Source organism: Pinus tabuliformis, chromosome 9 (genome assembly GCF_031772625.1).
Source record: "Pinus tabuliformis cultivar Carrire ecotype Pingquan chromosome 9, CPIR1, whole genome shotgun sequence".
NCBI lineage: Eukaryota > Viridiplantae > Streptophyta > Pinopsida > Pinales > Pinaceae > Pinus > Pinus tabuliformis.
In genome coordinates this window covers 1503892665-1503916761 of record NC_142307.1, presented here as the reverse complement: position 1 = coordinate 1503916761, position 24097 = coordinate 1503892665, and the positions used below count along the sequence as shown (strand labels likewise).

At 40.8% G+C, this 24097-nt stretch overlaps 1 pseudogene; it reads left to right on the top strand.

Moving 5' to 3' along the window:
* Window positions 1-676: 676 nt before the first annotated feature.
* LOC149154304 (ACT domain-containing protein ACR4-like) lies at window positions 677-24097 on the top strand (annotated as a pseudogene).

Genomic DNA, 24097 nt, shown 5'->3' with positions numbered 1-24097 from the left:
TTAATTACAATACCCACAACCTATTTAAACATTGTCCCCTCTTTTTTTAACCTACAAATTTGATTTTTTGTTTTTTTTCTTTTTTCTTTTGAAAAACAATACAAGAGAATTTAAAAAACACTATCTCTAGAGATATGGAATGTAAGCCTTCTTTTTGGAATTACATGAGCAATCTTAAAATAATGCTCTCAAAGTATTTATAAAAATGATTCTGTCGTTCATCATAGCATACTCCGTTTAAGAGATTAAAAAATGACGGATATGATTTACGTCATGTACCTTCACTTTTCCATTGAATTGTTGTACCAATCCTCTATGGGCAAGTGCTATTTCCACCTCTATAGCAATATAAATGCACCGTCCTTACAGCCAAATCCATGTATGTATGGGATACTGACGCGACAGCTACATGGAATCCCATGATTTTCCGGCAACTATGCTCCATACCTTTCCCGGCCGCTCCCTTCCAACCTGTCACACGGTGGATATGATAGTACACCATACTCATTCAATGCAACCTCTATAGTCATTCAATGCAATCGCCCAATCTTGGTGCCCAAAATTTCAAAATTCAAATGTTATTTCCGCGCCCAAGGTGCCCATGAAATTTCTGAAACGAAGTGAAACGAACACACCACAGAGATTTCGAATATCTACAGGGGTCTCTCCTCGCATCATGGTCTTCCAACGCTCTTCCGGTACTGGTTCCGCCATACGAGAGGCCGAGAGTTGGAGGTGCCACTCTCTCTGGTTTCCCAGATTGGATCATCCATTGACCACATAAAGCAGGGATTATTTGTGCGCTCTTATATAAATGCATCTTCTGAATACAGAATGATCTCGCCGATTCACAACATCTGAGGAGCTTGCTTATATTGTCTTTGGTGTATCTGCAGAGGAAAATAATAGCACAGCGGAGAGAAATCTTCAGGGACATAGAAGACTTTGCAGTTAGTAGTTTCTTCTGTGACCTTCCTTCTTCCTTACAGAAAATGGTTTTCTAATAAGTTGCTGCGGGGACTTTCGGTTTTTTAGGGAATTTTCGTTAGCTCACTATTGAGCAATCTTTCTGTTTTGATTTGATTTCAGGGTTGTGATTGATAACGCCGTCTGTGAAAACGCAACATTGGTGAGGGTGAAGCCCTTGGCTTTCTCAGTCTGAATTTCTTGAATACATCCTATGTGGGGTAGTTTTTCACTATGCATTTGTTCTGTCCAAATAGCGTTTGGGCTTTAATGAAAAGTGACCCTCCAGTTACCGGGATGTGGAGTTAAATTGGCAACTGATTTAGGGGTTTTCCTTTTTACAGGTGGACAGTGCAAACAAGCATGGTATTCTATTGGAGGTTGTTCAAGTCCTGACTGAATTGAACCTTAATATCAACAAGGCTTATGTTTCTTCAGATGGGAGATGGTTCATGGATGGTATGTTGTAATTAATGATATTATATCTTATGTTTTTGTAGGTTAATACTCTTACCATTGTTTTAGTCCTGCTACTGACAAATTCTTCTGCTGTGGCAGTGTTCCATGTCACAGACGAAAATGGCAAAAAACTTATAGATGAAGGCGTAATTGGGTACATTGAGAAGGTATGTATAAATATCTTTCAAACCAGGGTTGGCAATACAAAAGTATTTCTTATGTTTCCTGAATCATCCATGCGTTGTATTGCAGAGGTTGGCAACAAACCCTCGCGTAGTGCCTTTGTTTGGAAAACCAGCAGGTCTAGATGCAGCCGCTGAACATACGACAATTGAATTAACAGGCACTGACCGACCGGGACTGCTATCTGAAATATTTGTCGTATTGGGTGACCTAAAATGTAACGTTGTGGAGGCGGAGGTCTGGACTCACAACAGGAGGGTTGCCTGTCTTGTATACGTTACTGATGAGGACACAGGTGCGGCCATTGAAGACCAGCAAAAGATTTGTAAAACTGAAGAGCTCTTGTTAAATGTAATGAGAGGAAACAACACCATCAGAGAAGCTAAAACGGTGGTGTCAATGGGATTCACTCACACAGAAAGGTGGCTTCATCAATTGATGTTTGCTGACCGTGACTATGATAAACTCGATGGAACTGGAGATAGGGCATCTCTTTCTCTCAAGGACAACGACAATGCCAAGCCTCTTGTGACTGTTGACAATTGTTTGGAGAGGGGCTTTTCTATGGTGATTGTTTAGTGTAAAGATAGACCTAAGCTTCTCTTTGATATTTTTTGCAGCTTGATAGATCTGTAGTATGTTGTCTTTCATGCTACTATAGACTCTCAAGGCCCACAAACTTTTCAGGTATAGCTCCAGCAACTACAAGGGACTTGATTTTTCATAGGATTTTTGTTTTTTTCTTTAAATGTTTATTTCCTAATTTGATTTTGTTAAACCAAGTATAGGTGGTGTTAGCTACCTATACCAATAGGTTTCATATTTCATGATTGGCAAAGAAAGTTCCAAATATGCTCTGCTTTGGTGATGCAAAGATCCCATATTTCCAAGAAAAGACAATGTGTGTACATAGCTTGATGTTGACTCAATTTTGGTGGATGGTCCAACAGCCTAATCTGGATCATGCCATGTTTCAATTTTTTGTTGTAGAATAGAGAAAGAAGTCTGTCCAAACTATTTAATCTTGGCAGACCAGTAGTTAGGTAGAGAAGTAAGGTTCCCAACTGCTTAATCTGGGACCTTGGAAGCAATAAGGGTAGTTCTAGATAGAAAATCAAAAGAAAAAGCCAAAGGAAAAGAAAAGGCACATGAGGGTCTGCAAGTCTAAGTGCACCCTCCATGAAGAAACAAAAAATGCTAGGCAAGTAGATGGGTAGGCAGTTGGGGTTGCAGAAATATCATTCCTTTCAAACTGAGTTTTGCTTGTCTAACATGAAAGAAACATCAAGGCATAGAGAAGCTTCTCTTCTCCATCATGTTGCAGCAAAGCAAAGGAGCATGACTAACTTCCTAATCTCCCCCCTCACATTCATTGCTAACATCCCATTGCCAACCATGTTCATGAAAGAAACTCAAGGTCTTATGGTGGTTCTTGTTTCTTTAAAAGCCACATTTCTTGTCTAGAATTCTTTTCATTTTGATCTACTCCCTAAGCTAAGTTGTTTTCATATAAACTTAGTGATATCACTCCTCATTCACCTTGTTCCACTCATATTAACCCCTAACTTCTTATTATCTAAATCCCCTATGTTCCCCTTTTTCCTACTATTATAAACACTATGGTGTATAAACCCCAAGCATTCTATAAATATCCCTTCCCCCTCGGCATTATAGCCATATGTTCACAGTCAGGGATTAAATTGACATCTGGTTAGTTTAAGAACCCAAACCCTACCACTCTTTCCCCTTCAGAAGTCATTTAAACCATTTAACCCTTCATTTGCAAAAGAACCTTGTAAAAAAACCCATTTTCACCCCTAACCCGCTTTATTTGCAAAAATACATAAAAAACCCACTTTCTCGTTCTACTCAAAGTATTGGCGCAATACATAGTTGCATTAAAAATACATTGAAAACCATACAAATTCGCCAAAATTCAAAAGTCCCCACCGGGCGCGTCTTCCAAAGAAAATATTATTTTATTCCCCGCTCCCTTCCGTATTGTCCTGGCACCTTGGCGATCCGTCAACCGTCAGATCTGGCTCTTTTCATCGGACGGTCCACATGCATATTGGGTCGGGCCCGACGTCTGTAGGTTAGCTTCCGAAATTTTTCAGAGGGTGACGTCAGGCCCCTGCCACGCATCACCCCCAAATTGTATCGGGCCGCCCTCTGACAATCACGCTTCCGTATAAAGAGCGGTGCGATATCATACCGCTTACTGTTTTTGGTTTTGTGTGAACCCGCCATGCCAATGTCGCTACCACGTCAGGCCGACGTCATTGCTACATCACCGCTGCGTCAGTGCCCCGTCCGCCACTGCTCCGACCTGCCCGCCACCTCACCATCCCCGTGGACCACTCTCAAGCCGCCACATCACTCGATGACGTCATGCTGACGTCATCCGACCTTGACCCCACCTGATGACGTCATGCTGACGTCATCCCAAAAAAAGCGCTAAATTACCCAAAAGTCCATATTTATGCCGAAAAACGTCGTTTTTGTCACTTTTGCAAAAACGACTATTGATTACCTCTGCATGTATTTTACGGCCAATCTGTCGCCAACCTGCAAGAATCGACCCGAAGACCGTTGGCGTGCCAAATCCACCTGCATTTGTCACCTTTGCCAGCAATTCACGAGGTATTTATCCGAATTATTCCTCCTGCGCCTGGTTTTGTCCATAAATCTCCAAAGATAGTTTAAAGGAGTGAAAAAACACAGCATTTACCGGCAAATTCCGGTGTCTAGCCTCCATTTTCAACTGTTGAAACGAAATTCACCTGCAGAGCCTTGTTTATCCAAGTTTTTTCACCAAACCTGCAATCTGTCCGCGCATTCGTGGACTTAAAACCCAAGTTGCTATAATTCACCGTGAAGAGAGTTTTTAAGGCCAAGCATTTGCTCTAGCAGTGCTTTGTGCACTATTTCAATTGCTGCCACTGCCAATATACCCTCTGTTCTTTACAATTCACTTCTTTGTTGCAAAGATACCCCTCTGAGTTTGTTCTGCCCACTGTAACTAGTTCTAATACAAATTATAGTGCTACTTAACCATGGATACACCAGTAGCACCTGTGGCCCTGAATATTGCTCCATTAAATGCCCCTCGGAGAGAGTTGGAGTGGAAAGCATTAGCAGATCTAGATTATCAAATATCAGAGGAAATGCTAATGCATAGCAAGTACCACATTCACTTGCTAAATGAATTGAAGATTAAGCATGAGAGTGGAATGGATGTATTGGGCATTTGGGACTCTTTCCTCCCTATCTTCAAGCTCCCTCAGGTCAACCAGTTTCCTGACCTAATCCACCGATGTGCTGACTGCTATGACCCCACTCAGACGGCTGTGCTTGACCCTTTAGGCTCAGTTGTTTTTTATGTTACCCCTGAAGCCATTAGAGAGATGCTACACTTCAATACTGATAAGAAATTAGTTCCTTTATCACTGATAGATCTGATAAAGCAAGGAGCTAAACTGACAGATGATCAGGTCACCAAGCTGAATCAATTGTACATTGACTCTGACACTGTGAAGTACCCTCCCATTTCTCATGTATACCTCAATCAATTGGGTAGAGACCTTGTAGATATGATTAGTCCCATATTGGGCTATAACTCAATAGAATTTGTTGATGAAACTGTGCTGGTGATGATGCTCATGTTTTCCCCTGGCAAGTCCCTAATCTGTTATGACTATGCCACTTACATATCCGATAAAATACATGAGCAATTGATGAACTTGGCAAGAGAAAGGGTATTCAGATACACCTCCTATATCTACCACTTAATCTTGTATTATCAACATGAGAAATTTTCTTTTGTTGTAAAAAGAGTGGATGCACAAGGCAATCCAAGGTCAGTGGTTTATTGGTCCTCTGCCTTCCACTGCAGATCTTGTTCTCCATACACTTATTGTGAGTCTATAGACCTCTTCATCCACCCAGCCATGTCTATGCTTCTGAGCTCACCTCCTCCAAGACTAACTGATGAGATGCAGAGGATTCTTCAGTTGTCTAAGGTATACAGCATTGGGGATTGGTACTATTACCAAAACCACACAGTTATCAGAATATATGGGTGTGAGTTGCCCCCATACAGATTACCCAAATATGTGCCTATGAGATTGTTTGCCCTCGAATACTTCAGGCAATTTGGGAATGCTGATATACTCCATTTTTCAGGCAAAGGCAAGAAAGCACAGCTCAAAGTCAGAAACCAATTAGGCCACTTCATTTACAATAAAAGGGAGGAAGGTTGGCAAGAGGCAGATAGCATGCTAGAAGCCCTTAGCTTACAAACCAGCTTCCTTTGGAAACCATACGACCCCAATCATTTCATAAGTTTAAGAAGGGTCAGATATAGGCTGGTCAGTTATGACCACTTAAGGTTGCCTCACATAGAAAAATATGCAAATCAAATAAAGTGGAGGAAAGGCACCTTAGAGGAGGCTGCCACACAAGAAGAACTAAGTCAAAGAGCAGTAAAAAATCTCCAAAAGTTGGCTGACTTAGAGCTTTGTTCATAGGTATTTGCTCTTCCAGGGACTCAAGTGGGAGCAGCTGCCTCATCTTCTACGGCAGATCAGCAAGCAGCCAAAGCTACTGATCAAGCTTCCAGCAAAGGCAAAGAGAAAGAGATGGAGCCAGAACAACAGCAAGAAACAGTACAGCAGCAGGAAGTTCAGCAAAAGGAACAACAACAAGAGGGGCAGCAAGAAAAAGAGCAGCCAGTACAGCAAGGAAAAGCAGCTGAAGCCCCAATTTCCACTGAGCAGCAGCCACAACAAATTGTGCCTCCTAGGCCGGAAACAACAGTGGAAGCCTCAGTCCTCCAGACCCCACAAAATGAAGAACGAAATAGAAAGAGGGATAGAGAGCAAGAGACTCCCTATACCACATCAACAACTCAAGGGGAGAAAAGACAGAGGATAAATCCCCTCTCAGAGGAAGAAATGCCTATAGGGCAATCTTTGGACATGGGCCCACCAAGCATGGAAGTATCGGCAAGTTCCTTTCAGCAGGAACAAGAAAGGACAGTGGGAGGAGAAGTCAGCTCCTCAAGCCAGCAAAGGGGAGGTGAACTAGGCATCAAACAACAGTTCATTGATATTAAAAATAGGAATGAGCCAATAAGAATACAGCTGTACAATCACTTATTGAAGATGGCTCCTACAAATCAGCAGAGATTGATGTCTGCATATGATGTACAAGAGGGAAAAATGATAATGAGTCATTTCATGCCAACCGCGTTGCAGCCACAGTCACCTGCAGACTACTTAAGGACTAATCTTGAGGTCCTTGCCAAGGAAATCCACCCAATGGATCAAATTGAACTGCATAAACAGACGGGTGAGATGGTGTATGCCTCCTTGGCAGACAAAACATTAGTGAACTACAGGCTGGAAAATAGCCTGAACAACACAGCTGCCCAACTTGAGTTGGAGAGAGCATCCTCTCAAGCAAAGGACAACCGAATCAAAGCTTTAGAGGATATAATCATAGAACTTGGGCAGGATCCCAAGGACATCAAGGCTGTACAAGCGCTGCTGAAATTAAGAGATGAAGATATGGTAGCACTAAGGAAAATGGTTAAAATTCCAGCAACTATTCACCCACAAACTGAAGAAGTTGCCCAGCTGAGACATGACCAAGATGCAGCAGCTATGCTGGTATCATTATACAAACAGCTGATCTAGACACAAGAAAAATTGGGAGAATCAGAAGCTGCACTGCAGGCAGCATTGCAACAAAAGTAAGGGGGCCAAACTTCTCAGCCCCCTCCAGAAATAATCAATTTGGAGGAACCTCCTCAAACTACTGCTCCTCCTACAGAACAGCCAGGACAAATAGCACCATCTACATCAGCACCAGCACCAACAACAGAGCAGGCTCCAAGCCTGGACATGCAGATGCTCAAGAATGAAATTCAGGCCTTAGAAGCCCAAATGGCAGAACTGAATGAGGCCAGGGTGAATTTAGTCAAGCTAAATGAAAAATATGATAAATCAAAACAAAATGTAGCTGAGAAAGGAAGAGAGATAAAGGCTCTCAAAGAGAAGATAAAGGAGCTGGAGAAAGAGCTCACCCTGGACAAAGTGGTGGCTGAGCTCAAAACAGTCTTGTGGGCCAACATTGGCCAATCCATCATTGATCAATGGCAATACATTGAGACTATTCATGAGCAGATAAAGCTCATAGGGAAAGCACATAGGGAAATCCAGAGAGCAAGGGCATCTCTAGGCAATATGCCTGAGGTTGCCAATAGAATGATTAATGTGCTTAATAACAGAACAAGTGTTCAGCTGGCAGCAATGGGAATTCCAAACAGAACTGAAACCATCCAGCTGATAAAGAGGGTCCTCACATTGAAAAGCCTGGTACAAACATTAGACAGAAGAAGCCAGGACATGCAAACAGAAGTCAACAGGTTCATGGACAAATTTGTAGCATTACAAAACAGAGGTCTTCCTAGCTTACTGAACAGCGCAGGGAGACTACTTTCACATGAGAATTATGCCAAAAGGGTCAATACATTTGCTACTAATCAGATCACTGAAAGACCCAGTACTTCAGAAGAAACAGGGCCAGCATCTGGACAAAGTCTCTATAACAGGGTAGAGAACTTATTTTTCATTATGAATGAAATTAAACATCTGTTTGAAGTGCCTCCAAACTTCTACAAATACACAGAGGCAGATGAGACCTTAGAGGCAATTCTGAGACATCAATTGCCCACACAGGAATTTTGGACTAAAATGATACAGTTAATACTGTAAACAAGATGCCTGTAATCAAGTTTTTTCACTAAAATATATAAGTTATCATGCACAGGAAAATTTGATGAATTCAGTGTGCAAGGAGAAGAATGGACTAAGCCAGCTCAGCAAACCTACTCGGCCAACAAAGCAGCACTGACAGCTACAGATGACAGGGCCGAGGAAGCTGCAGCACGACAGAGCCATAAGGACACATCATCCAGCATTAAAACAGAACGTTCAACCGACTCAGTGGCCTCCAAAGGTCAAAAAGTCTTCTGACAGAATTAAAGAGCATTTATTTTGTATTCAAAGCTGTAATAACTTCCTTATCTACTATTCTGTAAAAGTTGGTGAACGTATTTACTTCTCAGATGACTCAACGGTTCAAATATTTTGTATGATCGATTGTATATATTCCCCTTCGCATAAGCTTGCAGGGGTTGTTGATTTCTCTTCTAGAGTTCTTATGCTGTAAATTTTCAGAGTTTAATACAAAGGCTGATGGAATTTCCAAAGTTTGTGTTGTCTGGGGCGTTGTAATGCGATTGCTGAATACTACGGGATTCCTACGTGTTTTCATGGCTCAATAAGTTTCCTTTAAACTTTCGTTGTGTTCTTTTTACTATTTATTCATAACCCATCCATGTTCTGTATTTCACATTGAATGGCAGAGAAAAAGACTAATTCCAAGATTTATTCATAGAATACCCTGAATTCAATCTATGCTATTATAAATGTTTTCTTCAGTTATGGTTATAAAGGTGTAATTCTTAATTGTTGCACCTCTACACTATATCTTTCACAGTGATTATTGTTTAGGAATTCAAGTCTGCTCCTTTACAATATGTCTCTTTCTCATACCCCCAGCTTAGTGGAAAATTCTCAATTTCTTTTCACTGGTTAAACACACTTCATCATCATAATTTCAAGTTTGTTTCATGAGATATTCAAATGGCCCTGCAGTCTCAGCAATCCCAATTTACCTCTCAATCAACCTGTAGCCACAGACTCCATTGCCCAATGGACTAATACTGTCTAAAGATCTCCACCTTAAGTACTGAGAGACATCCTTCAACCAAAACATAAAACCAAACCTTGAACTCATAACTAGCCTAAAATCTTCACAAAACAGAGACAAACCTTAAAGAGAGAGCCCTCTCTAATTATAGTTGGGCTAGAAACTGTAATCCAAAGATTGGTTAGTGGTTACCCCGGCCGTATTCCCTTGGGAGTCAAAGGGAACAACCTGGGTGTTAACATAAATGGCGACTCCACTGGGGAAAGCATATTTTTCAACTGTTGTCTGTCCCTAGACAGTGGTTCTAAAAACCTGAGCAGTCCCTTGAAACAATTCTAAAAATATCCTGAAAATTTCAAAAAGAAGTTCAGAAGCTGGCTCCTAAAAGGAAAACAAGGCACACTAGGTCAAATCCTGACCCAAATCCTCCTCCTGTTTTCAATAACCCCAATTTGATCCATAAAACTCATAAAATCCAAGAGGAATGGGAGCAGTCTCCTGAATCCAGCCCTGAGGCAGTTCAGCATAGTTTTATCCCCAGCCTTGCTAAACATACTATTCACCTCCATACCACTCATTCCTCCCCCTCTTCATCATCCACTTCACAAAATATATTGGCAACACCTAACGCACAAACTGCTATCGTTGTTCCTGTTGTTCCAGTTGTCCCACCTATCCCACCAAATATGGCGAATCGTTATGCACCCCTTAAGTTGCCTAACAATCTTGGGGCCATGCCTCAGGATTACCAAAGCAAAATCACTTATTTTGATGGAACCAGTACATACACTGCCTTACAGCATACTAAGAAAATGCAAGACTACTTTGAAAACTATGAGATAGATGATGATGATGTAAGGATGAAAATTTTTGTACAAAGTCTGACAGGAGAAGTGAGAACATGGTTCAGAGCACTGGCTGCAAATTCTATAGCTAATTCAGGTGCCCTTTATCAATCCTTCCTAAACAGATGGGAAAAGAAAAAGGACCCTCTGCACATTCTATCTGAATATGACACCATAAGGAGGGGTCCACAAGAAACTGTTTCGGACTATTGCACTAGGTTCAATTCTGTCTATAGTGCTATTCCTCAAAACCTTAGGCCTCCACCTGATCTAGCATTAATTAAGTTCCCTGATGGATTTGATGCTGATATGGCATATCAATTGAGAGAAAGAGCCCCTGCTACTTTGGCAGACATGCAAGACATAGCAGTAAGTGTAGAGGCAAATCTGATTGCCAAGAGAAATAGGGCAAGAACTGAAAGAAGAACAACATTTAAAGAAGAACCCTCAGCATTTGAGCAGAAGTTAGATGCAATCATCAAAGGTATGGATAGACTTGGGGATAGAGTGGAAACCATAGAAAGAAAGTCATCATGGGAAGGGAAAACAAGCAATGTGAGAAACCAAAACTTTAGAAAGACTCAAAATCCCAATGTTGGAAGGATTGATCCTGACCAACATGTCAGACCCCCTTTCCAAGAGAATTATGCTGAAGCTTCCACATCTGGTGAACCCAATGAAGACCCTCACATTAATCTGATGGGTCTGGATGGTGAAAATCAAGTCTTTTTAACACAAGAAGATCATGAGGATGATGATATCAAGCAATTCCAAACCAAATCAGGTGAGTCATTTGACTTCAAACAAGGATATGATACAGCTGTTTATGAAGTTCACAAGCAATATAGATTGAGGAGTAGAACAATAAATGTGACACAGCCTGACAAAACAAAGGACACCCCACAGCCTAAGAAAGCTATTGTCACAGAGCCAATTGACAAAACTGGTCCAATTACAAATGAGGTAACAATTGAGGAAATAACTGAAGCATTTCCCTCAAATCAAAAACTAGTGGCTACATCACCCTTGGAGCATAACCCAAGCAATATTCCTCAAAAGATAAATAAAAAGGACAAGCCTCAAGATCAGAAGGAGAATCAGGAGGAAGGCACTAAGGATTCCACTGAAAAGGAAAAGGTTGTTAACCAAAACACCAAGACCTTACCTGATAAACCTTTTGACTTAGAAGCTGAAATTGGAAAACTAAAGATAGTCGTTCCTCTCTCAGAGTTGGCCAAACATGACATCTATAAACAACAAATAAAGAGATCTCTTCAACTTACTCATAACAAGGATGATGTCAATGTACTGGATGACACCCCTGAACTACTTTTCGGCCCAGAAGTTGATGGAAAGACAGCAGTTACAGGAATCTTACCTTTTTATGTCAGTCTGCATGTTCATGATAAGGTATTACACAATGCAATGTTTGACTCAGGCGCTTCCCACAACCTGATGCCCAAATCAGTCATGGAAAGATTAAATCTAGATATTACAAGACCATACAAGGACTTGTTCTCATTTGACTCCAGCCAAGTTAAGTGTGTATGTCTCATCAAGGATCTCTGTGTATCACTTGTCCAATACCCAAATAAGACAATCCTGATGGATGTTGTAGTTGCTGATATCCCACCCAAATATGGAATGTTGTTATCAAGATCATGGGGGGCTAAACTTCAAGGTTCCCTGCAGTTAGACATGTCATATGCCACTATCTCTGTCTTTGGGCAACCAAAGAGACTATAGAGAGAAACACTCATGAAATACATGGTCAGCAGTGAAGAAAAACCTCAAAATTTTCCCATATATGCTGTCCATTCTGATATAGATTCATATATTCTCTTCAATGATAATTCAGGTCCTACAAATGATGATGAAACCAAGACACTCAAACAAGATCAGGACATTAATGAACAAGTTGCTGCTCTAGAAATCAAGCTGATCCAATCAAGTGATGAGACTGTCCTAAAAGACAAACTAAATGAAAAACCAGAACTTCAACTCACAATTCCAGATTACAGAGAAGCTATTAAGTCTCCCCTAGAACAAGAAATCTTATGGTTTCTTGAATTTGATGGGTCAGTCAACAAATTAGGGGCAGGAGCAGGAGTTTGGATACATAATGAACTAAACAATCATACAGAGGGCCGAGCCTATAGGCTAAATTTCAGATGCACTAACAATATGGCAGAATATGAAGCTCTTTTGCTAGGCCTCAAACTAGTAAAATCCTTACAAGCCACAAAACTTTCAGTCATGGGAGATTCAGACCTAATTATCCAACAAGTGAAGGGAAATTTTGTCACTAATGACAAAAGACTGAGATCTTATAGGTCTGCTGCTGCTGAATTACTAAGTTCCTTCACTGAATTTCAAATTACCAAAATTTCTAGAACCCATAATCTCCATGCCCACAGTTTGGCAACATTTGCAAGTACCTGTAAGCTGCCTTTTGAACCTAGCCATTGCTTTACAGCCGAGATAAAACACAGACCTTCTGTCCCAAATAATGTCAAGGACTGGCAAGTGTTTGAAGATGATACGCAAATAAATAATTTCTTGACCTTGCAGCAAGAATTTGCAGGACTAAACATTGACACTGAGGGAGCAAGTCAATCACAAATACTATGTGAACATAACCACAAGGCAATATCACCCAAAACAGCTAACCAAATGCTACATCCAACAATTTTTAACAAAGACAACATACAAGAAATCCAACAAATCAGTTGTGAAGAAATAGCTGGTGTAGAGGCTGAAATTATAGAGCTGAAAGACAATTTTCTTCCAACAGGCCTAACTCCATTGGAGGACATTTTTGATTCAAATGATATCCCTAGAAAACCAAAAATGCAGCCCCTTAATGCTGCCATTGAGGAATGCAACATCGGAACCATTGAGAAACCCAACATAATAAAATTGTCTGCATCCTTACCTCCTGATCAAAATCCTAAATACATTGACCTCTTCAAAGAGTTTCAAGATGTCTTTGCATGGGGTTATGAGGATTTAAAATCCTATGACACCTCTGTTATTCAACATACTATCCCTCTCAAGCCTAATCAAAAGCCATTTAAGCAGAAATTGAGAAGGATCAATCCCATGCTTCTCCCTTCAATTGAAAAAGAGCTACAAAAAATGTTTAAATCTGGCATCATAGCACCAATCAGGTTTTCAGACTGGATCTCAAATTTGGTGCCCACTAGAAAGAAAACTGGTGAGATAAGACTTTGTGTTGATCTTAGAAATCTAAACCAAGTATCCCTCAAAGACAATTATCCCTTACCTAAGATGGATCACATTCTCCAAAGAGTGGTAGGGGCTTCAAGGATCTCATTACTTGATGGATTCTCAGGCTTTAATCAGATCCTAGTACATCCTGACGATCAAGACAAAACCGCATTCACTACCCCATGGGGAACATTCAAATATGTGAAAATGCCTTTTGGATTGAAAAATGCAGGGGCTACATTTCAAAGAGCAATGGATATTGCTTTTGCCAAAGAGATTCATGACTTTCTTGTTATTTATCTAGATGACCTCACACCCTTCTCAAAGTATGACCAAGAACACTTGAAACATTTGAGACAGATCTTCTTAACGTGTAGGAAATATGGAATTTCCTTGAATCCCAAGAAGTCTCTATTTGGTTTGGAAGAAGGTAAACTATTAGGTCATATCATTTCAAAGGATGGCATTAAAATTGACCCAGACAGGATACAAGCTATCTTACAGATGCCCCACCCAAGAAACATCAAAGAATTACAAGCCTTCTTGGGTAAGATCAACTTTTTAAGGAGGTTTATCCCAAACTTAGCAGAATTGATCAGATTACTAAACAACATGCTAAAGAAGGATTCAAAGGTGAAATGGACAGTAGAAGTAAATCAAGCTTTTGAAGGTATAAAATTGGCCCTTACCCAAACACCGGTCTTAACAAATCCTCAATTTGACAGAGAATTTATCGTTTTCTCTTTTGCCTCCCAACATACCATTGCTGCTGTTTTATTACAGAAAGATGACCAAGGAAATGAAAAACCCATTGCTTTCTTTAGTAGAGCCCTTAGAGATGCACCTCTGAAATATCAGATCATGGAGAAGCAAGCCTATGCTTTGGTCAAGGCCATTAAAGACTTTAGGATTTACATCCTTTATTCCCATGTTACAGCTTATGTGCCAAGTCCCATTGTAAAAGACATACTCACTCAAGAAAATTTAGAGGGCAGAAGAGGAAAGTGGATTGCCAACATCTTGGAATTTGATATTGAGATAAAACCTACAAAACTGATAAAAGGGCAAGGTTTGGCCAAATTAATGACAAAAGCAAACTTCCAAGCCTTAGACATAAACCAGCTGGACAATGAACTGGAGCTGACGACTCCAAGGATCAATGTAGCCTTTGAACAATCCCCTTGGTATTATGATATCTGTTATGTGTTACAAAACCTGTGTGCTCCCCCAGGATTGTCCAGAACTAAATGTAGGTTCCTAAAAATGAAAGCTTCAAAATTTTGTGTTATGGATGGCAATTTGCTTTGGAAAAACCATGAGGGTATATTGTTAAACTGCTTAATTGAGAATGAGACTAACAATGTCATGAAAGAATTTCATGCAGGTGATTGTGGTGGACACTTGTATTGGAAGTCCACTATGGATAAGATATTGAGGGCTGGTTACTATTGGCCCACTGTCTTCTCTGATGTTAAAAAATTTACTACCTCATGTCATAAATGCCAAGTGTTTGAGGGAAAGAGAAAGTTACTGCCACTTCCTTTGAGGCCTATTGCTACAGAGAGACCTTTTCAACAATGGGGCTTGGATTTCATCGGGGAAATTCATCCCTCATCCTCAGGCCAACATAGATGGATTCTAACAGCTACAGACTACTTTACTAAATTGATTGAAGCTGTTCCATGTAGACAGGAAAATGATTCAACAATCATTCAGTTTTTGGAAAATAATATATTGTCTAGATTTGGTTGTCCTGATAAGATCATAACAGACAATGTTGCTGCCTTTAGATCCAAGAAGATGGTGAACTTCTGCCACAAATTCCACATTACCTTGGGCCATTCTACTGCATACTATCCACAAGGAAATGGCCTTGCTGAATCATCAAATAAAAGCCTTGTAAACATCATAAAGAAAGTGATGGAAGAAAATAAGAAGAATTGGCATAAGAAGCTGGTCAATGCCTTATGGGCAGATAGACTAACAACCAAGAGATCAATTGGGGTCAGCCCATATGAGTTAGTCTATGGATTAGAAGCCAAATTTCCTTCATCACTAGGGGTTCCTGTCATGAAACTTCTTCAAGAAAGTCAAGCTGAGCCCAATGACATGCAAAGAAGGATCAATCAAATAATATGTCTACAGCAAACTAGAGACCAAGTTTATAGCAGAGTTCAAGTTTTACAAGAAAAATTAAAGAAAGCTTTTGATAGAAGGACTAAGGCAGAAGATTTCAACATTGGTGACAAGGTCCTCAAATGGGATTCAAGAAGGGAAGATAAGGGAAAACATGGAAAATTTGATTCCCTTTGGAGAGGACCATTTGCAATTCAAGTAGTACAAGGAAACAATACTTACTTCCTTAAGAATCTTGATGAAACTAATTTGGATGAAGGTCCTGTGAATGGCAGGATGTTGAAGCACTATTTTGACTACTATCCATGAGTGCAGCCTAAGTCTCCCTTGTACATACTCAGGTGTATATATTACTTTCTGTTAACATGTAAAAAATGCAGTTTTTCAAGTTTTGTGAAATTATCAGCAAAAGACAAATAAGTTTAGAGATCTACCAAGAGGGGAAGAGCACAATTTTGAGATTTCAAAGAGGAAAACTCCAAGTTTTGGTGAAAGAAGTCAAAGGGCCAAGGCATTCTGACCTACTGTTCTTGGTCTTTCAAATGGAAAAACCATCCCCATGTGGAGCCACTGTTAGCTACCTATACCAATAGGTTTCATATTTCATGATTGGTAAAGAAAGTTCCAAATATGCTCTGCTTTGGTGATGCAAAGATCCCATATTTCCAAGAAAAGACAATGTGTGTACATAGCTTGATGTTGACTCAATTTTGGTGGATGGTCCAACAGCCTAATCTGGATCATGCCATGTTTCAATTTTTTGTTGTAGAATAGAGAAAGAAGTCTGTCCAAACTGTTTAATCTTGGCAGACCAGTAGTTAGGTAGAGAATTAAGGTTCCCAATTGCTTAATCTGGGACCTTGGAAGCAATAAGGGTAGTTCTAGATAGAAAATCAAAAGAAAAAGCCAAAGGAAAAGAAAAAGCACATGAGGGTCTGCAAGTCTAAGTGCACCCTCCATGAAGAAACAAGAAATGCTAGGCAAGTAGATGGGTAGGTAGTTGGGGTTGCAGAAATATCATTCCTTTCAAACTGAGTTTTGCTTGTCTAACATGAAAGAAACATCAAGGCATAGAGAAGCTTCTCTTCTCCATCATGTTGCAGCAAAGCAAAGGAGCATGACTAACTTCCTAATCTCCCCCCTCACATTCATTGCTAACATCCCATTGCCAGCCATGTTCATGAAAGAAAGTCAAGGTCTTATGGTGGTTCTTGTTTCTTTAAAAGCCACATTTCTTGTCTAGAATTCTTTTCATTTTGATCTACTCCCTAAGCTAAGTTATTTTCATATAAACTTAGTGATATCACTCCTCATTCACCTTTTTCCACTCATATTAACCCCTAACTTCTTATTATCTAAATCCCATATGTTCCCCTTTTTCCTACTATTATAAACACTATGGTGTATAAACCCCAAGCATTCTATAAATATGCCTTCCCCCTCGGCATTATAGCCATATGTTCACAGTCAGGGATTAAATTGACATCTGGTTAGTTTAAGAACCCAAACCCTACCCCTCTTTCCCCTTCAGAAGTCATTTAAACCATTTAACCCTTCATTTGCAAAAGAACCTTGTAAAAAAACCCATTTTCACCCCTAACCCGCTTTATTTGCAAAAATACATAAAAAACCCACTTTCCCGTTCTACCCAAAGTATTGGCGCAATACATAGTTGCATTAAAAATACATTGAAAACCATACAAATTCGCCAAAATTCAAAAGTCCCCGTCGGGCGCGTCTTCCAAAGAAAATATTATTTTATTCCCCGCCCCCTTCCGTATTGTCCTGGCACCTTGGCGATCTGTCGACCGTCAGATCTGGCTCTTTTCATCGGACGGTCCACATGCATATCGGGTCGGGCCCGACGTCCGTAGGTTAGCTTCCGAAATTTGTCAGAGGGTGACGTCAGGCCCCTGCCACGCGTCACCCCCAAATTGTATCGGGCCGCCCTCTGACAATCCCGCTTCCGTATAAAGAGCGGTGCGATATTATACCGCTTACCGTTTTTGGTTTTGTGTGAACCCGCCATGCCAACGTCGCTACCACGTCAGGCCCACGTCATTGCTACATCACCGCCGCGTTAGCGCCACGTCCGCCACTGCTCCGACCTGCCCGCCACCTCACCATCCCCGTGGACCACTCTCAAGCCGCCACATCACTCGATAACGTCATGCTGACGTCATATGACCTTGACCCCACCTGATGACGTCATGCTGATGTCATCCAAAAAAAAGCGCCAAATTACACAAAAGTCCATATTTATGCCGAAAAACGTCGTTTTTGTCACTTTTGCAAAAACGACTGTTGATTACCTCTGCATTTATTTTACGACCAATCTGTCGCCAACCTGCAAGAATCGACCCGAAGACCGTTGGCGTGCCAAATACACCTGCATTTGTCACCTTTGCCGGCAATTCACGAGATATTTATCCGAATTATTCCTCCTGCGCCTGGTTTTGTCCATAAATCTCCAAAGATAGTTTAAAGGAGTGAAAAAACACAGCATTTACTGGCAAATTCCGGTGTCTAGCCTCCATTTTCAACTGTTGAAGCGAAATTCACCTGCAGAGCCTTGTTTATCCAAGTTTTTTCACCAAACCTGCAATCTGTCCACGCATTCGTGGACTTAAAACCCAAGTTGCTATAATTCACCGTGAAGAGAGTTTTTAAGCCCAAGCATTTGCTCTAGCAGTGCTTTGTGCACTATTTCAATTGCTGCCACTGCCAATATACCCTCTGTTCTTTACAATTCACTTCTTTGTTGCAAAGATACCCCTCTGAGTTTGTTCTACCCACTGTAACCAGTTCTAATACAAATTATAGTGCTACTTAACCATGGATACACCAGTAGCACCTGTGGCCCTGAATATTGCTCCATTAAATGCCCCTCAGAGAGAGTTGGAGTGGAAAGCATTAGCAGATCTAGATTATCAAATATCAGAGGAAATGCTAATGCATAGCAAGTACCACATTCACTTGCTAAATGAATTGAAGATTAAGCATGAGAGTGGAATGGATGTATTGGGCATTTGGGACTCTTTCCTCCCTATCTTCAAGCTCCCTCAGGTCAACAAGTTTCCTAACCTAATCCACCGATGTGCTGACTGCTATGACCCCACTCAGAGGGCTGTGCTTGACCCTTCAGGCTCAGTTGTTTTTTATGTTACCCCTGAAGCCATCAGAGAGATGCTACACTTCAATACTGATAAGAAATTAGTTCCTTTATCACTAATAGATCTGATAAAGCAAGGAGCTAAACTGACAGATGCTCAGATCACCAAGCTGAATCAATTGTACATTGACTCTGACACTGTGAAGTACCCTCCCATTTCTCATGTATACCTCAATCAATTGGGTAGAGACCTTGTAGATATGATTAGTCCCATATTGGGCTATAACTCAATAGAATTTGTTGATGAAACTGTGTTGGTGATGATGCTCATGTTTTCCCCTGGCAAGTCCCCAATCTGTTATGACTATGCCACTTACATATCCGATAAAATACATGAGAAATTGATGAACTTGGCAAGAGAAAGGGTATTCAGATACACCTCCTATATCTACCACTTAATCTTGTATTATCAACATGAGAAATTTTCTTTTGTTGTAAAAAGAGTGGATGCACAAGGCAATCCAAGGTCAGTGGTTTATTGGTCCTCTGCCTTCCACTGCAGATCTTGTTCTCCATACACTTATTGTGAGTTTATAGACCTCTTCATCTACCTAGCCATGTCTATGCTTCTGAGCTCACCTCCTCCAAGACTAACTGATGAGATGCAGAGGATTCTTCAGTTGTCTAAGGTATACAGCATTGGGGATTGGTACTATTACCAAAACCACACAGTTATCAGAATATATGGTTGTGAGTTGCCCCCATACAGATTACCCAAATATGTGCCTATGATATTGTTTGCCCTCGAATACTTCAGGCAATTTGGGAATGCTGATATACTCCATTTTTCAGGCAAAGGCAAGAAAACACAGCTCAAAGTCAGAAACCAATTAGGCCACTTCATTTACAATAAAAGGGAGGAAGGTTGGCAAGAGGTAGATAGCATGCTAGAAGCCCTTGGCTTACAAACCAACTTCCTTTGGAAACCATATGACCCCAATCATTTCATAAGTTTAAGAAGGGTCAGATATAGGCTGGCTAGTTATGACCACTTAAGGTTGCCTCACATAGAAAAATATGCAAATCAAATAAAGTGGAGGAAAGGCACCTTAGACGAGGCTGCCACACAAGAAGAACTAAGTCAAAGAGCAGTAAAAAATCTCCAAAAGTTGGCTGACTTAGAGCTTTGTTCACAGGTATTTGCTCTTCCAGGGACTCAAGTGGGAGCAGCTGCCTCATCTTCTATGGCACATCAGCAAGCAGCCAAAGCTACTGATCAAGCTTCCAGCAAAGGCAAAGAGACAGAGATGGAGCCAGAACAGCAGCAAGAAACAGTACAGCAGCAGGAAGTTCAGCAAAAGGAACAACAACAAGAGGGGCAGCAAGAAAAAGAGTAGCCAGTACAGCAAGGAAAAGCAGTTGAAGCCCCAATTTCCACTGAGCAGCAGCCACAACAAATTGTGCCTCCTAGGCCGGAAACAACAGTGGAAGCCTCAGTCCTCCAGACCCCACAAAATGAAGAACGAAATAGAAAGAGGGATAGAGAGCAAGAGACTCCCTATACCACATCAACAACTCAAGGGGAGAAAAGACAGAGGATAAATCCCCTCTCAGAGGAAGAAATGCCTATAGGGCAATCTTTGGGCATGGGCCCACCAAGCATGGAAGTATCGGCAAGTTCCTTTCAGCAGGAACAAAAAAGGACAGTGGGAGGAGAAGTCAGCTCCTCAAGCCAGCAAAGGGGAGGTGAACTAGGCATCAAACAACAGTTCATTGATATTAAAAAGAGGAATGAGCCAATAAGAATACAGCTGTACAATCACTTATTGAAGATGGCTCCTACAAATCAGTAGAGATTGATGTCTGCATATGATGTACAAGAGGGCAAAATGATAATGAGTCATTTCATGCCAACCGCGTTGCAGCCACAGTCACCTGCAGACTACTTAAGGACTAATCTTGAGGTCCTTGCCAAGGACATCCACCCAATGGATCAAATTGAATTGCATAAACAGACGGGTGAGATGGTGTATGCCTCCTTGGCAGACAAAACATTAGTGAACTACAGGCTGGAAAATAGCCTAAACAACACAGCTGCCCAACTTGAGTTGGAGAGAGCATCCTCTCAAGCAAAGGACAACCGAATCAAAGCTTTAGAGGATATAATCATAGAACTTGGGCATGATCCCAAGGACATCAATGCTGTACAAGCGCTGCTGAAATTAAGAGATGAAGATATGGCAGCACTAAGGAAAATGGTTAAAATTTCAGCAACTATTCACCCACAAACTGAAGAAGTTGCCCAGCTGAGACATGACCAAGATGCAGCAGCTATGCTGGTATCATTATACAAACAGCTGATCCAGACACAAGAAAAATTGGGAGAATCAGAAGCTGCACTGCAGGCAGCATTGCAACAAAAGGAAGGGGGCCAAACTTCTCAGCCCCCTCCAGAAATAATCAATTTGGAGGAACCTCCTCAGACTACTGCTCCTCCTACAGAACAGCCAGGACAGACAGCACCATCTACATCAGCACCAGCACCAACAGCAGAGCAGGCTCCAAGCCTGGACATGCAGATGCTCAAGAATGAAATTCAGGCCTTAGAAGCCTAAATGGCAGAACTGAATGAGGCCAGGGAGAATTTAGTCAAGCTAAATGAAAAATATGATAAATCAAAACAAAATGTAGCTGAGAAAGGAAGAGAGATAAAGGCTCTCAAAGAGAAGATAAAGGAGCTGGAGAAAGAGCTCACCCTGGACAAAGTGGTGGCTGAGCTCAAAATAGTCTTGTGGGCCAACATTGCCCAATCCATCACTGATCAATGGCAATACATTGAGACTATTCATGAGCAGATAGAGCTCATAGGGAAAGCACATAGGGAAATCCAGAGAGCAAGGGCATCTCTAGGCAATATGCCTGAGGTTGCCAATAGAATGATTAATGTGCTTAATAACAGAACAAGTGTTCAGCTGGCAGCAATGGGAATTCCAAACAGAACTGAAACCATCCAGCTGATAAAGAGGGTCCTCACATTGAAAAGCCTGGTACAAACATTAGACATAAGAAGCCAGGACATGCAAACAGAAGTCAACAGGTTCATGGACAAATTTGTAGCATTACAAAACAGAGGTCTTCCTAGCTTACTGAACAGCGCATGGAGACTACTTTCACATGAGAATTATGCCAAAAGGGTCAATACATTTGCTACTAATCAGATCACTGAAAGACCCAGTACTTCAGAAGAAACAGGGCCGGCATCTGGACAAAGTCTCTATAACAGGGTAGAGAACTTATTTTTCATTATGAATGAAATTAAACATCTTTTTGAAGTGCCTCCAAACTTCTACAAATACACAGAGGCAGATGAGACCTTAGAGGCAATTCTGAGACATCAATTTCCCACACAGGAATTTTGGACTAAAATGATACAGTTAATACTGTAAACAAGATGCCTGTAATCAAGTTTTTTCATTAAAATATATAAGTTATCATGCACAGGAAAATTTGATGAATTCAGTGTGCAAGGAGAAGAATGGACTAAGCCAGCTCAGCAAACCTACTCGGCCAACAAAGCAGCACTGACAGCTACAGATGATAGGGCCGAGAAAGCTGCAGCACGACAGAGCCATAAGGACACATCATCCAGCATTAAAACAGAACGTTCAACCGACTCAGTGGCCTCCAAAGGTCAAAAAGTCTTCTGACAGAATTAAAGAGCATTTATTTTGTATTCAAAGCTGTAATAACTTCCTTATCTACTATTCTATAAAAGTTGGTGAACGTATTTACTTCTTAGATGACTCAACGGTTCAGATATTTTGTATGATCGATTGTATATATTCCCCTTCGCATAAGCTTGCAGGGGTTGTTGTTGATTTCTCTTCTAGAGTTCTTATGCTGTAAATTTTCAGAGTTTAATACAAAGGCTGATGGAATTTCCAAAGTTTGTGTTGTCTGGGGCGTTGTAATGCGATTGCTGAATACTACAGGATTCCTGCGTGTTTTCATGGCTCAATAAGTTTCCTTTAAACTTTCGTTATGTTCTTTTTACTATTTCTTCATAACCCATCCATGTTCTGTATTTCACAGTTAATGGCAGAGAAAAAGACTAATTCCAGGATTTATTCATAGAATACCCTGAATTCAATCTATGCTATTATAAATGTTTTCTTCAGTTATGGTTATAAAGGTGTAATTCTTAATTGCTGCACCTCTACACTATATCTTTCACAGTGATTATTGTTTAGGAATTGAAGTCTGCTCCTTTACAATATGTCTCTTTCTCATACCCCCAGCTTAGTGGAAAATTCTAAATTGCTTTTCACTGGTTAAACACACTTCATCATCATAATTTCAAGTTTGTTTCATGAGATATTCAAATGGCCCTGCAGTCTCAGAAATCCCAATTTACCTCTCAATCAACCTGTAGCCACAGACTCCATTGCCCAATGGACTAATACTGTCTAAAGATCTCCACCTTAAGTACTGAGAGACATCCTTCAACAAAAACATAAAACCAAACCCTGAACTCATAACTAGCCTAAAATCTTCACAAAACAGAGACAAACCTTAAAGAGAGAGCCCTCTCTGATTATAGTTGGGCTAGAAACTGTAATCCAAAGATTGGTTAGTGGTTACCCCGGCCGTATTCCCTTGGGAGTCAAAGGGAACAACCTGGGTGTTAACAGGTGGTTTCAGATCACATCCCTAATGGGTTAATATTGAATCTAAATTAGGTTAAATAAGAGTTGGGGTATTTATTTCCATTCTTCTCTTTTGTGATACACGAGTACTACATCAGGCATACTGATGGTTGTCCCGTGTATTCAGAATCAGATAAGCAGCGTGTGATTCAGTGTTTGGAGGCTGCCATTAGACGAAGAATATCAGAAGTATGAGTCCAAGGATCGAATCCATGGTGGAAATTTATTCAAAACCCTAAGACTTGGGATTCCCAGTGCATTCAATTTGATCCTTTTTAAATTTTAGTCATCTTAGTGTGAGTTTTTTTGATGATATTTTATGAATTCAGGGCATGCGACTGGAACTCTGCACCAACAACTGTGTTGGGCTTCTGTCGAAGGTGACTCTCATATTTAGAGAAAATGGGATGTTAGTTACAAAAGCAGAGGTGTCAACACAGGGTGTTAAGGTAGCTGATGTGTTCTATGTGACTGATACAGCTGGAAACCCCGTTGATGCCAAGACTGTAGAAGCTGTTCGCCAAGAAATTGGACTAACAATCTTGCAAGTAAAAGATGATTGTATGCATACAAAATCTCCTCCAAGGGAACCTTCCATTCAATTCTCCCTTGGTGATCTCTTCAAATCAAAGTCAGAGTGTTTTCTCTACAGTCTTGGATTGATAAAATCCCATTCTTAG